A 15,453-nucleotide genomic window follows, 5' to 3' on the forward strand; every position below is an offset into this window, starting at 1 on the left:
GTGCTGTGTAATGCCAGCTAAAAGCCTGACTCTGTTACGTAGCACCATAGTGCCCAAAATATAAAATCAGTCTTTAGAAGCAGTTGGTGTCTGCAGGCTCAGAAAAATAAATGGTACAACTGGTAAAAAAGTGGGTGAAATGGAATGCTAAGCTGAGCAGTGCATATAAGCCCTCAAAGGAACCTCTCAATGATGCACAACCTCAAAAAAATCTACATGTTAGTATACTATGGTGGACATAATTCTCCTGAATGACACTTTGTTTATTTGTAATAACGTAAACTACAGACTGTATATAAGTGGAGATATACACACACACACACATATATATATATGCTATTACCACTAGCAAGTTTTGTCAGTTCTATTATTAGTGAATGCTGTATGGCTCTTTCTCCACTGGATCCTTGAATACATATCCTTAACTTAAATCTGTAGCAGATTTTCTTTATCTAAAAAGTGCACAGAAGATATAATAAAATGCATACAAACAAGGACAAACATGGAGAGCAAAACAAAATCCTTTTGTCCATGCACGATTAAAGACTCAGAGAAATTAATAAAATTTATACCTGTGAAAAAAGTTAGCAGACACCTCTTTAGTATTTCAGTTCAAATGTTGCCATTCCTTTTAATAATTAAGGTTTCTGTTATGTCATACTCCTTGAAGGGAGAACATATTGCATGTGAGTGTCTGTGTATATGCATTCAATCTCTATTGTAAAATAACTTCTAAAAGTTCCTTTTCTAAATTTTGCATTTCAGTTTACGAACTTGGATAATGGTACAGCAGAAAAACTTAAACTAATGGAAGATGTGGAACAAAATACAGGGAGGTAAAAATTGGCCACATATTAATTTCACTTGGAAATTTGGATGAGGTTTGTATGCGTCAAAAGACTCCTATAGTTCTTCAAGATCTTATTGCAGTAGAAGGGATCAGGCCATAAGCACTGTGAAGACAAACCTGATGCTTACTCATGTGATTATTAGTATGAGACTTTATTGTCTTCATTGTTTGACTTTTATGCAAAGCTTGTATTTCTTTTATAAAATACTATTAAGTTTGCAAGGTCAAAACACCTGGACGTGTTGGTGTTAAGACCATAAGTGCAGTTCCATGAAATAGTTTTAAATTACACAAGTGAAATACTATGTTTCTTAGAGGGTTCTTGCTTTTTTTAGACAGAGCTTAGGTAATGAGTATCTCTTCAGTCATTTGTCCCATTATTTTTACTTGTGTCCTAACTTTGTTACTGTGTGCCATTCAATACCTTCACTCTAAATATAGACTCATCAATTTCCCCAGTTATTTTTCTGTGGTGTCTATCACTGGAGTACCTGAGAGGTTCATCAATAGTAATGTATTGCTTTTGAAAATATATTTTTAAATAGTAGGGGTATATGATCTTTTGTTTTACATATTCCTAGATGAGGCATAGATTTTTTGGGGGAGTAAACAGTCTAACACTCTTAGGATTGATTTTTTCAGCACTGAGCTTTATTTTGGTAATGTGCATGTTTAGATTGCAGTCTTCAGGTAGAACTGTGAAGGTGCCACAGTTCTGCAGCTGAGATGCTGAAGTGTCCAGCACAATATCTGGAAGAAAAAAAGCCACTGCATGTGAAAATTCCAGTTTAAACAGATATGCACAACATAAAAAAAATAAGGGAGAATTTTAATCCATTTCAACATGGTGGCATCTGTGTGCTATTTTCACTCCATAGCAACCAAATTATCCAGGCAATGAGAGAGAGGACTGCAGACAACCAGCACGCTCACAACATGCTCTCATTCAACCCTGAATCCGGGTTCACTCTCCCTACAGCAGGTGCTTGATGTGCACACAGTCCAGTGGAGAACAGCAGGATCCAATCATGTACTTAGATATTGTGTAATACTGCATACGCACAAAGATGGCACATTACAACTTCAGATAGCCTGAACTCTGCTCACGTAAGTAATCCTTCCTCTTTGAGCCTGAGTAGGCAGAGGAGAACTAGCCTTGAGAAATTCTCATTTCTCTGGGGTGTATAGTGTAAGCTATCATAGACCACGGGTTTTAGATATATTCTCTAAATATGCATCATGGAGGTGACTAATGGAACTTGCACGGTTTGCTAAGCTGAGCTGTCAGCCTTCTTATCATTTTTTAATGGTGAAGTGTGATATAAAACAAGAATGCTGTCAAACTTGAGCAGCTAGTCCTGTACTGTATTAAACATTCAATACGTCAGTGGATGAGTTGTCTGTTGACCTCTTTTGGAGACAGTTTTTGGTTTTATTGATGTGAAAATTACGAAAATTCTTGTCTGCTTTGGTCTGTTGCTGCAAATGGCTGAAAACTGGTGTTGCATGTTCATGTTTTGTGCATAAAAACTGTATTGACTGAAATTTCCTACCTTGACCTGAAATGACTGCCAGAGTTATGAATGAGGAGAAGGTTATTCTACTCTTTTATAAAAATTGTCATCATCAGGCAAACTTTATCCATGGCAATTTTACTGTCAAACAGTCTTCAGTAGGAGTATGATGTTATAAGCTCGTAGTGACTGTTGTAAGCATTGTCTAATTTGAAGAGTGCATCTTCTAACTCTTCACCTCCTTCAAGTGCTAGCAATATTCCTGAGGGAATGAAAGTAGAGTTTGAATTAGTACTAGTAATAAATTAAACAAAGAGAATCGCATGTAGATTTCAGATCTGAAGCAGATTTTGGTGAGCTGCTAATTAGGAAAGTAGCACTGTTTATATTCACCCTAGCCATCAAAATAATGATATTTCTAGATTACATGGACAGTGTGAAATTCACTTGGTTTTCATAAAAAAAATGGTAATCAAACGGTATTCAAACTTCATTTCTAGGGGATAGATTTACCATTTAATTTGCTTTTGTAAGTTTTCAAACGCTTGATTTTATTCTGTATCTCATCTATCTCTTGATACAATGACCATTCTGGTAAGATGGAGTACATGGATTTTTTTTGTCAAATCTTATCTTCCTGATACTTTTGTCCATCATTGTGTCATCCTAAGACTTATTCTGTGTGGTTAGTTCTAATACCTGCTTATGTGACTTAAAGAGTAGAACAGAAGAAGAGCTATGATTCCTTTTGTATGACAAAAAAGCACAATTATCGCTTGTTCATATTGCTCTTAATAAAATAAGAATTTTGTTAAAATTTCTGGAAAGTGTTTTGGACACTACAGATAGAAAACACTGCATTAGATCAAATAAGATATGCAGTAATGAATGCATCAAGTGCAGATCTGAACAATCTTACAGTCTATGCAGTAGATGCTGAAGAGATCTGAAGAAAGCTTGTCCATTGTAGAACTAATTACATGATCATGGAAATGGTTGCAAAAAATATTTATTTGAAAGACTGACTTTTTTTGAAACTGAAAGTGAAATAGTCTTTCTTATCGAAATTTATCTCAGATTAATATTGACACAAAGGGCTGTTTTCTTTTATTAGCCTTATCAGTGCAATAATGTTTTTGATAGAGAAGATATTGTCATGAAATGAGGAGATATTTTTTCTGTCTTCACAAGAATGAACAAATAAATTAGTCTACCACAAACCTTAGAAAGAAGTAGAAAAATTTGACATATGTTTCGTAGCAGGCAGTGAGCTCTTAAGCATTCTGAAACAAGCAGAATCCAGAAGGTTGTTCATCTCCATTTTGTGTTTTTGTCCAACAAGAAGAGAAACAGGAAAAGTAAGTTTGCTTTTATGGTGTGGATCTTGCAGTTTTGGAACTCCTTTGTATGCTCATTTGTTCTCTCTGAATCATTCTTGCAAACAGGTGGGGAGCGCTTTCTTTTCTTACAGGTTTTGGATTGAATTCAAGACTCCAGGAAACTGATGTCTCTTATTCTGGTCTACTTTCAAAGTAGTTCAGCATAATTTAATTGAGCTGCACAGAAATAAACCCTCATGTGAGTTCCATGCTTTTTCAATGATATTCCAAACAGCACATTTCCTAACTCAAAGATTTAAAGCCATCAGAGAACATTGTGATCATTTTGTTGAATTGCACTTCTCTATAATCCAGACTACACACTCGTACACTTTTTATCCTATATTTTTTTTCTTGCAAATTAGAAATTCACATTTCATGTAGGGTAAATCATTCCGGCAAACATCCCTTCTTGGCTCAGGAAACCCCAGTGACAGAGAATTGCCTGCATCTGTTGATAATCTGTTCTAGTTGTTATGTACTTAACATTGCTAAATGACAGCCTTATTTTTCTAAAGGAAGAGTCAAGGGGGGACAGCATACATATATCAGCAGCTGAAGAATTGCCCAGCTGCACACTAAGTTAGTTTGCCAAAAGATTTATGCCAAAATTTGGTTAAAATTGTTTTGACTGCCTTGTTTCTCATGGACAGTTTCAGCTTACAGGAACTTGGTCCAGTTTTATCTCACACCAAGTGAAGGTGGATCAGATCAAGACAGAATACTGACTGCAGGTGTTAAAAGGGAGAGAAGCCTTTCACTGTATTAGGAATTGTTTGGGTTGCATGTAGCCAGAGGTTTTGACCACATTGGAGCTGTACAACAGTCACTTCAGCACACTCTCTAGGCTTTACGGTGCATTTCAACTTTACTGTAACTGCTGCATATCAATCGGCTTAAACGATTTTGTGTTTTCTCTTACAATCTATATATCACTTACTAATTGTTGATCTGCTTATGCACATTATGGCTTGATGCTCCATCAAGCTAGACCCTTGTTTGAACCAGCTCACATTAATTCATTGTATTTACACTGATTAAGGTAGCTGAGGAAATATGTTTCCTTAGTGCATTTTCCCTTCTAGTGATTCCAAGCTGAATTGATAAGTATTACTAAGACTTCATAATACAAATTTTGTACATTTTCTCTCATGTAACGATAAATTATCCTAGATTCTTTAGTAGTAGAAAGAGGTTTCATTGTATCTGACACATAAAATCTTGATATTCAATTAAACTTTCTCCACCAAAGGTTTCCTTTGCAGATATTCACAAAATTTACTACGCTGTTCTCAAAACAAAGCCTTTGCTCAGCTTATCCTCAACTCTAAAGGAAGTAATGATTACCTCTGTGTTGTGCAATCCACTAAATTCAGTGGTCCTGAGAGATGATCCACCTTGATAAGCAATCTACTTTGACAATCAACTTTTACACTAGAGAAATTAGGGGGAAATTCCATGGGCTTAGAATATGCATCTTTTTAACTTCTAAACTGCAAAAGGTAGGTTTGGGTTTTGGTTTCCTTTTTTTTTTTTATTTGCATGAGTGTTTTAAGTGAAAATGGGTATTCACAGCTGACTCCTAGCTTAGAGGTTTAAAAATCAGAGAAATTGAAGGGATGATGATTTGTGCTGGTTCCTACCCTGGAAAATAAAGCAATAGGGTAGAAACACCTGGGAAACCTGGTCAGAGCCAGAATTGTAAATGAATAGGTAAATAAATGGGTCTAAGGACACTTTCCCTATATAAAGAGCAATGACTGTTTTACACTTTGTAGTTGCAACATGTAAGATTAGCCAGGACAAATCCCATTAAAATCTTAAATACACAACAAACCTAGCCACTGTCTAGGGCAGTGTAGAACAAAGCTCAGCATTTAATAACACAGAATGTCAGGTTAAGTGCTAAGAAAGGGTGGAGCTATGGCATTGGTGTTGATTTTAAGTGCCCACACTCTGGGTGCACAAGTTCAGTCACTCTTGCCTTTGCCATTCCCCGAAAACAAGGCATTTAAAACTCAGAGCCACATTTCAAACTGTGAAAATGGTATTTATTGAAACACTGAAAGTCAGAAACAATGCTTTTGTTGGCAGCCTTCTTGATGTGTGCCTATTCAAAGTAGGGAAGAAATGTTGTGATACACAGTATTGGAGAAACAGCTCCAGACAAGGATGTCCTCAGCATTACTTTTTCTCTTCATTTCTCTTATAGTAATGCTTGTAATAGTAAAACTACCCTTGCTGAAAATGCCACCATAGAGTGTGTCCTGGCAGGTGTGCAGAAAATATTCTTGTTCCCCTCTCATGGGAATGTTGGGAGATAAAGGAGGACAAGTGGAAGAAACCATAACTGTTGGAAGTATCCTGTGCAATGGTAATGTTGCATCTGAAACTCTGGCCACAATCATGACACAGATTTGCTTACATCACACTGTTTCTTGGAGGTATTGCAGCACTGGTTAAGGTGAGCCAAAAGAGTACCTTTGGGAAGAGGTGTTACAGACAGACTGCTTCCTTCATGTGTCACTACCATAATCTGCAAGTAAGATGATTGAGCTAAAGAGAAGGTTTACCCTTGCAATTAATAATGTATTTAGAGACTTATGGAGCTCTATAGCTTACTGGCAATTTCTCCCAACACTTGGAGTCTTACTAGTACATCCTTGACTGCCTTATTTGAGGGTAGTCTTTAAGTCTTTTCCTATTGCTAGCAGGAAATGTAATCATTGTAAGAACTACTGGTAGTTACAAATTGGAGTTTGATTTGAGAATCTCTCTTGTAAGGGTGAAGCTGCAATAACAATTCCTGGCAGCTTGCATACATAGGATTGTACAGCAATGCTGTGGAAGCATAGGACTTGCAAGCCTACCTAATGTTAAACAGGAAGTAAAATGATGCAATTTTACTAACATGCTAACTGGAAATTATAGCAAACTGTATACCATTTGCCTGGCTGGCTTTGGGCATCTAGTTCCCTTTGCAATTTCTGAATTCCTTTTGCCAACCCAAAATCAACGACTGAAATAATGTTTATGTTTTGGTTTTAATTTTAGATATTTTTCCAGTTTATCTGGATAATTTTGATGCCAATTCTTTTTTTTCAGAGTACTTATTGTCCATACAAGGTTGGTGTCATCAAGAAATGCTACTATCCAAATCATGAAAGAAACACTGAATAGAATTATGTCCAGAACAATGCCAATTTACATATTCATGTAAAGAACTAGAATGATTTGTGATATTACTATAATACAAAATAACAATTTTCTGTATTGGTTTAAAAAATTATTAATTTATAGAATTTCTGTCTTAGCAATTTCCAGTCTGTTTGGTATTAATGCAACATCTATGCTGTTTGAACATATCAGTATTTTCTATTGGAGAGAAGAACAGGTTTTTGTCATGACAGTAATTTTAAGCAAAATATCTAGCAAGTACACAGCAATAGTGAATGGACAACATTGCCAAAAAAGTTGTTCTCTCTGGTGCCAAAACACTAAATGAACAACTGTAAACCAAGCATCTGTGAAAACAAAGACTATCTTGTTCAAACCATTATCTAGGAGAACAAGAACAATAGCAAAGAATACCATTTGTTATTTAGTTTTCACCCAGAAATGTATGCTTAATACTGAGCTGTTCTCTGCAGGTAGGTATGTGAAAGGATATTTCTCATGTTGAGTAAGAACAAAGTACAGAACTCCCACTTCATTTTAGACAAGATAAATACCAAGCTTTCTCTTGATAGTAACCATACAGCCCATAACCATACAGTTCCCAAATCTGGAATTCTTGTTCAGCCAAAATGCCACTTATCAAGAACTACAAGGTTAAATCTGTTTTTTGCAATGACTGCGAAAAACAAAATTGCAATTTCACCCGAAGGGGTCTCCTGGCTCATTTAATGTAAATAGAAGAATCATTTATTCCTGGTGGGTGTTGTTGAGCACTAAGGAGTTTAAATATACTGAGCTGAGTACCAGCCTGTGTGGCTGAGCATTCTACTTCACATAGGGCTTCTAAGGATGTCAGATGACATCTTTTACACCACAGAAGGGACAAATATTACTGTTTCTGTTACAGGTCCTTGGAAAAAAACCCAAACATCAGCATGAGCTTCATTCTTGGCTGACTAAACAGCGAGAAACACATGTGAAAGGGCATGTTCTGTTTAATAGCTCTGGTGCAGCAAACAGGAGGGAGTATGCAGGTCCTCAGAAATCTGTCTTGCTACTGTGTGTGCCCCAGGTTCTTTCCATGGTTGCATTCACTCAGATTGACACATTTCAGTCAGGAAATTTAACTCTATTTTGAATCAAAACTCTGTGATCAGGTTAAAACCCGGATGTGTATTCTGTCTTTATCTTTCGTAGAATCTTTGGCTGAAGTCATGGAATATATTGACCCTATAGTCCTTGTAATTAATTATATCAAACATCTGTGCAATTATCCTGTAACTTGTGATTGTTTGCTTGGCTGTTTGAGAACATGAATACCTGCAGTGTGCAACATCCTTCTGACGAGACCGTGCATTTTCATTGCTTGGAAAAGTAGTACTTTAAATTCTGAAAATACTCAGGTGCTATCTCAGTGAAATTCAGTCCAAATCAGGCCTTGTTCCAGTCAGGTTTCCCACTTGTTTGGCAGAGATTTGGGTGATGAGTCCTGACTAGTGTCCTAGCAGGGCTACAGGGAGAAAACAAGACTCTCTGCAAGTGGGAAAAGGCAGAGCACCTCTTGAGGTCCTTTTCTGTATTGGCAAGTAGTGAAGTACGGATTCCAGGAGCAAAGCTCATGTGAGAATGGAGTGATCATAGAATCATAAAATCACAGAATCAACTGGGTTGGAAAATATCTCCGAGATCATCAAGTCCAACCCTTGATACAACACCACTGTGGTTACTAGACTTAGTGCCACATCCAGTCTCATCTTAAAAACCTCCAGAGATGGTGAATCCACCACCTCCCTGGGAAGCCCATTCCAATATCTGTCTCCCCTGGCAGAGTTTAAGACCATGCCCTTTTGTCCTACTGCTGGTTGCCTGGGAGAAGAGACCAATACCCACCTGGCTACAACCTCTTTTCAGATAGTTGTAGAGAATGATGAGCCTCCTCTTCTCTGGGCTAAACAGCCCCAGCTCCCTCAGCCTTTCCTCATAGGACTTGTACTCAAGTCCCTTCACCAGCTTCGTTACTCTTCTGGACCTGCTCCAGCACCTCAATATCCTTCCTGAACTGAGGGGCCCAGAACTGGACACAGCACTCCAGGTGTGGCCTCATCAGCACTGAGTACAGGGGAAGAATCACTTCCCTGGTCCTGCTGGCCACACTGTTCCCAATACAGGCCAGGATGCCATTGGCCTTCTTGGCCACCTGGGCACACTGCTGGCTCCTATTCAGCTTCCTGTTAATCCAAACTCCCAGATCCCTTTCAGCCACTCTGTGCCCACCCTGTAGCACTGCATGGGGTTGTTGTGGCCAAAGTGCAGGACCCGGCACTTGACCTTGTTGAACCTCATCCTATTGGAATCAGCCCAACTCTCCAGCTTGTCCAGGTCCCTCTGCAGAGCCCTCCTGCCTTCCAGCAGATCAACACTCCCCCCCAGCTTGGGGTCATCACCAAATTTGCTAATGGTACACTCAATCTCCTCATCCAGATCATCAGTAAAGATATTAACCAGAACTGGGCCCAACACTGATCTCTGGGGGACACCACTAGTGACCGGCTGCCAACTGGATGCAGCACCGTTCACCACCACTCTCTGGGCCTGTCCATCAGCCAGTTCCTAATTCAGCACAGAGTGCCCCTGTCCAAGCCATGGGCTACCAGCTTTTCCAGGAGTATGCTGTGGGAGACAGCGTCAAAGGCTTTGCTGAAGTCCAGGTAGACACATCCACAGCCTTCCCCTCATCCACCAGGCAGGTTACCTGATCGTAAAAGGAGATCAGATTGGTCAGACAGGACCTGCCCCTCCTAAACCTGTGCTGGCTGGGTCTGATCCCTTGTCCATCCTGTAGTTGTTGTGTGATTGCACTTAGGATGATCTGCTCCATAACCTTGCCAGGCACTGAGGTCAGGCTGACGAGCCTGTAGTTTCCTGGGTCCTCCTTCCGGCCCTTTCTGTGGATCAGCATGACATTCACCAGCTTCCAATCATCTGGGACCTCCCCAGTGAGCCAGTACTGTTGCTGAATGTGATGATGCTGAGGGAGTTAGAACTGGTAAGTTTGGATGAAACTGACTTCTTTTGGGGCTCAAAAGGGGAAAAGGACATTTTTCTAGTTAGCTGAGTCAGAAAATGAGGGAGGAAGATTTTAACTCTTCTCATCATAATTAATTTCATTTGCAAATACCAGTTAAAGAAGAAATTCTGCATTTGCATGAACTTATTGATCAATGGTTGTGGTTAGATGTACTTTTCTGACAATTATTTTTCTCAATAAACAGCTTCCAGATGACTTGTTTGTATCTGTCATCTTTGGGAGTCATAGAATATTTGTCTACTTTTATTTCACAGAATCACAGAATCAGTTAGGTTAGAAAAGACCTCTGAGATCATCGAGTCCAACCTATTAGTTTGTTTTTCCATATTTGTTCAAGGTGCCAGCTGGGAAGTGGCTTTTGGCAAGTACAGAAAGTAACACCTACCCTATCATGGAAACAAGTTTAGATTACATGATTCTTACATTTGGAAAATGGGTGAAAGTGGTGTTTTTCCCACTATGATGCCATTTTGGAATTTTAATGGAGAGTCATGTTTAATGCTGTTTGAGAGGAAATAAGGATTCACCAGTTCAAATCCAACCAAATAAACAGAGTTCAGCAGAGATTTCCAAGTCAAAAGGTGAATTGCCCGAAAGTGCTACATCTCTCCGCTCAATTAGGAACATGAATGCTGCAGTACTTAGTGTTTGTGGTGATTCGTCTCTGTCTCTTGCTTTGTGTAGCAACCAGTAGTGCAAAAGATTGGAAGGAGAGCTCTAATCACCCAAAGTGAGGCAACAAGACTGCCTGAAGGTACATCAGCCATGCAGACCTCTCGCTGGAGGAGGAAAAGGGAATATCTTGGTCTCAAATAAGGTGAAGGGAATACACAAAACTTAGATAAATGCTGTTTTCATATGAAAACACACAAACACATTGCATAGAAATGCAATTTTTCAAATGAATGGTGGTATGGAAGCAGGTTTTTCAGAACTCTTAAGGTTTCTGATTTCACCTCTTGTTTGATTATTGACACTTAAGTAGCTAAAGCAAGGAAGGCAGTGTCCTGAACCAACTAATACTGGCTTTTTCTGCCAGCTCAGACCCTCTGGCTCCTTTGTGAAATTGTTTCCTGGGACATTTGCTGATCTCATTTAATACTCCTTTTGATAACCAGACTTCCAGAGGTGTCTGACCACTGCACTAACTCTGCAGCCAAGAAGACAACAGACAGTAACCTTTGCAAAGCTGTTGCCTCTGAAATCATTATTGAATTTTTACAGAGAGTAACTTAGAGGAAATTTTATTGCCAATATTTAATTTTTTTTAGTTGTGTAATAATGTAAAACTTAAAAATAAGATAAAGGTATTTATAACTGAGTCCTTTGGGAAGTCTGAAAAAGTCTCTTTTAAAAGAAAAAAAATAAAGTAAGTCAAACTAGGATTTGAGGTAAAGGTCAGTTAAGCTTTTGAGTTAGACCTGGTGGAGTAGCTATTAGCCAGGTTAATTTTTTTATATATATAGATAGGCATAAATCTACTGACTTTGATTTATAAGCACAGAGCATTAGGTTTGCATTCAGACTACTCTGTAGCAGGTAATGTTCATTATATGAGTGTATAGACAAGTTTTAAACCAGATATAATGCTTTAGGATGGATAAGAATTCTTTCTTTTTTCCCAAGTTCAGTGTATGTGAACATCTAGCTACAAAAGATCTGTATTTCTAGTATGTGATGTCCCTAAACAGAGGATCACATTGGTCCCTTAAATGAGATTTCAGAACAAAGGTTGTGCTACGCTTCAGTCTCACACTTAGGCTCTCTAAATTCTTAAGTTAAAGAAGGAATTCTAGCAGAGTATATACTCTTTGCTGCCTATCCATGAAAATTAAATTTAAGCTAATGAGAATAACGTGTTATTCATACAACCCTGACAGTCCTCCAGTCTGCTAATACTTTTTGCTACAAATTTTGCCTAAACCCTTGAAAATTTGAATAAATATTAATTTCAGTAAATATTTAAGTCAAATGTCATAGGAAGCCATTGTTCAGTTGCACCTGATTGGAAAATTTCTATTCTGTTACCTAAAATTAATTGAGGTAAATTCTTGGGTACTGTAAACCAACCCTCCTTCTACTTACTTAAATGTAGCTCTCTTGATTTAACTATAAGTCTGGTCCATGAGGTACTGTAAGAGAGGAGCACACAGCCACTGAGCTAACCTTGAAAAGCGACACTACAATAGGATTCTCTTCTCTGCGCTGTGGCAATTCAGATGCATACCTGAACATTAACACTGAAACCATAATTTACATCTTCCGAAAGCCTGAGAAAGTTTGGTCCAGATCACACTCTTTTCTCTTACCTCTGGTCACAAACTGGGCTTTGCGTGTGTCACACTTGTGACAGGCAAGGGTCTGTTGTAACACATGGCTCAGATCATAGGCCTAGTAAAAATGAAATGTTGGGAATTGAGGGAAGATGGCCCTGGAACAATGACCTAAGAAAATGAAGGAGTTGGATGACCTAAGGCCAATCTTGAGGAAGTTGTTGTGAAAGGTGGTGTGAAGTCACGAATATATAAAGAGAAGCTGAACAGTTGTCCTCCTTATATATATTTATATATACATATATCTAGGTCTCAGACCAAACCTCTGCTCTGCTAGGTGTGTAATTAAAAAGCAAAATATTTCTGTCTACCGCAATGGTCTTGCAAACAAAGAACAAAACAACAGACAGCAAAACAGCCTGTGGATGGCACACAAGTAATAGTGTAGAGGAAAAAAACGCAGAAAGCGTGGAAGCAGGATATAGTGCAAGATGCACAGAGTGCAACTCTTTGAGTAAATATTAGCAAAGAATTATTACAGATATTTATCCAGTTTCAAGGAAAGTGCACACGTGTGGGAAATCAGCTGATCTGTTCTGCCACTACCCACCTGTTCTCTTGGAGGCATGCCTTCAACTGGAAGGACCAAGTGCAAGATTGAAACGCCAAAACACCCTGCCACAGCCCATTCTGCTGGACTCACAGCATTGCATAAGACAATCATGAAAGGAGAAATGCATGAAACTGTGTGCAAAATGAAAATACCCTGCAGGAAAAACGTCTGCCTCCTCTGAACGTTTCCCTTCAAGATGTCACAGTTAAGGCTGGGACTAGGTCAAGGAGGGAAATGAGCTGCATTTTAAACCTCTTTACCCTCCAGTTATTTGTGTTCAGTCAGTCACCCACAGCTAATGTTTCTCCTTTTTTTATATCTCTGTTATGACAGAATTGAGCTACACAAGATGTACCATTTGTAGAAACAGCTCTTCAGGGCATCAGGAAGTCTATGAGGACCTCCATCAAGACATATTCACTCTATCATGGTGATGATGGCAGAGATTCTCAATCACTGCTTACTCCAACAGCCACCATATATGGCTACTTCAACAGCCATGTCAACAGAAAGCAATGTTCAGAGAGGAGAATGGTTTTGATAATGACGTTTATTTAATTTCTTTTTTTCAATAATGCTCTTAAAATCAGGTTTGACAGTGCCACACAGATCACCAGTTCCCAACAAGTTTGCTGTACCAATAGGGAAGAGGAGATTTGGAGCAGAGAACAATCACATCATAAACATCATTTATCTTCTCAATGTAGTCTGGGAGGTTGACTCCACACTTCCAGTCATTTAACTGTGAGTTCGTGGATGTCAGAGGAGTAGGAAGAGTGTTAAGCTGAGGGGAAGACAGCCAGGAGGTGAGAAGGAGAATGTAAGAAGTGACTGAGTTGGAAGGAGTAAGAAGAAAAAGAAGACTATGTCAGCAATGAAAAAGGCTGTAAACTAGCTGTTTTAATATTGGGATGGGAAAGGTGATGTGATATAAAGCAAGATAACAGAGAAGATGCTAGGGGTTTTTTAAGTGCAGTGGGATTGATTCGCTTATATGTCTTGAAATATTTTGTTAGGATGTCAAATATAAAATAGGATTCAAAAACTATAATGAAAATGAAATTGCCGACTTTCCATGTAGGGTTGTTTAAAGAGCTGTGAACAAGTGTTTTACTAGTGTGATGGCTTTTGATTTGTCACAAGCAGGTGAAAATGTTTTGGAGAATCTCTGAATAAATTGCTGAAAAACTCTTGGATGTTGCTGGGTGGCAATCTGAAACAGCAACTGAAACAGAACAGAATTCAGTTCAAGTGACTGAATAATGGTATGTGATTTTTTGTTATCATTTTGAAAACCTGCAGGTTGAAACTACATAATGCTGAGCACCACACACACGTAAAGTGAAATTTAGTCACTCTCTAGTCAAACCCACACTCTGAATAGATGTGAACACTGAAAAAGAGTTATCACGTAGCTTGTTCTTTGCCCTCACATAAACCCATGGTGGAATTCAAAAGGGACTACAGATCTCTTAGTGTGGTTGTAGCCACTAGTTTACATAATTTCCCAAATTTCCTCTCCTTATTGCTATTCTTCTCCATCCTTTTCATGCTACAAAAGAGGAAAAGTTCTAGTGTAAGGAAGAGTCTATTACAAGTTTCTAAAGATTGGTGGATCGTTAATGTTTAAGCAGGTGTTATTCCAAATTATTCTTGCCTTTTACAACTACATGTACTTAAATATTTCAAAATCACAGATCTTTGTCTAGCAATCCATTACATTTCTTACTGGCTTGAGAATAGCAATTCTGAGCTAGTTGCTTCTAGGTGTAAGCCTTGCAACTTATGTTTATGTGTTCTTTCCTGGGGCCCAGTTACACAGCATATTTTACATTAAAAAAAAAAATAAAAAATTGGATATTTCAGAAGAAAGCACACAGGAAAATATTTAGAGTTCTCAGTATGCAATATCAAGAATATGAATGTAGCAGTGAAGAATTGGCATGTATTTTTCATCCCTTTCCCTGTTTTTCTTCATGGTCCCTAGATCAAATCTCAAGATATCTCCAAACATGACTTCTCATTTTTCCTCATATTTCAGAATTTTTGTGACAGTAACTCCTCACCTTAATGAAGTCTTAGCACAGATAAGTTTGGTTCAGCACCTGCACTCAGGTCTTTCAAATGCCATGTTCGCCGGAGATCAGTCAGCTCTAACAATATCTTCTGATGGTAAAGGCTAATTATAAGAATGGGTCATATAGAAATAACTCATCCCCACCTATATGCAGAGATACAGTCACAGGTCACCAATTAACTGTAAGGGATTCTTGTTCTGCTTGGTGGCTTCCTGAAATAACATTATATCAGTTCTAGCATTAAATTAGGATCCCTCTTCCATGTCAACATGGGTCTTTATTTTGCTATCAGTGCTGTGCATATGCAGATGGGTTGTGGGTCATATGTAGATTTCTGGGAGGAAGCTGAGATCCTGTAGGTGGTTTACCCTTTTGCAATCTTCATTAATAACCTCTCCCCGAGTATTGCTCCAAGAAACAAAAAGATGCACAGACCTTAATGGATGTAACACTCTCCAGCTTAATTTTGTCTGAAGTCCCT

The sequence above is a fragment of the Pseudopipra pipra genome, chromosome 6 (genome assembly GCF_036250125.1).
Source record: "Pseudopipra pipra isolate bDixPip1 chromosome 6, bDixPip1.hap1, whole genome shotgun sequence".
Classification (NCBI taxonomy): Eukaryota; Metazoa; Chordata; class Aves; order Passeriformes; family Pipridae; genus Pseudopipra; species Pseudopipra pipra.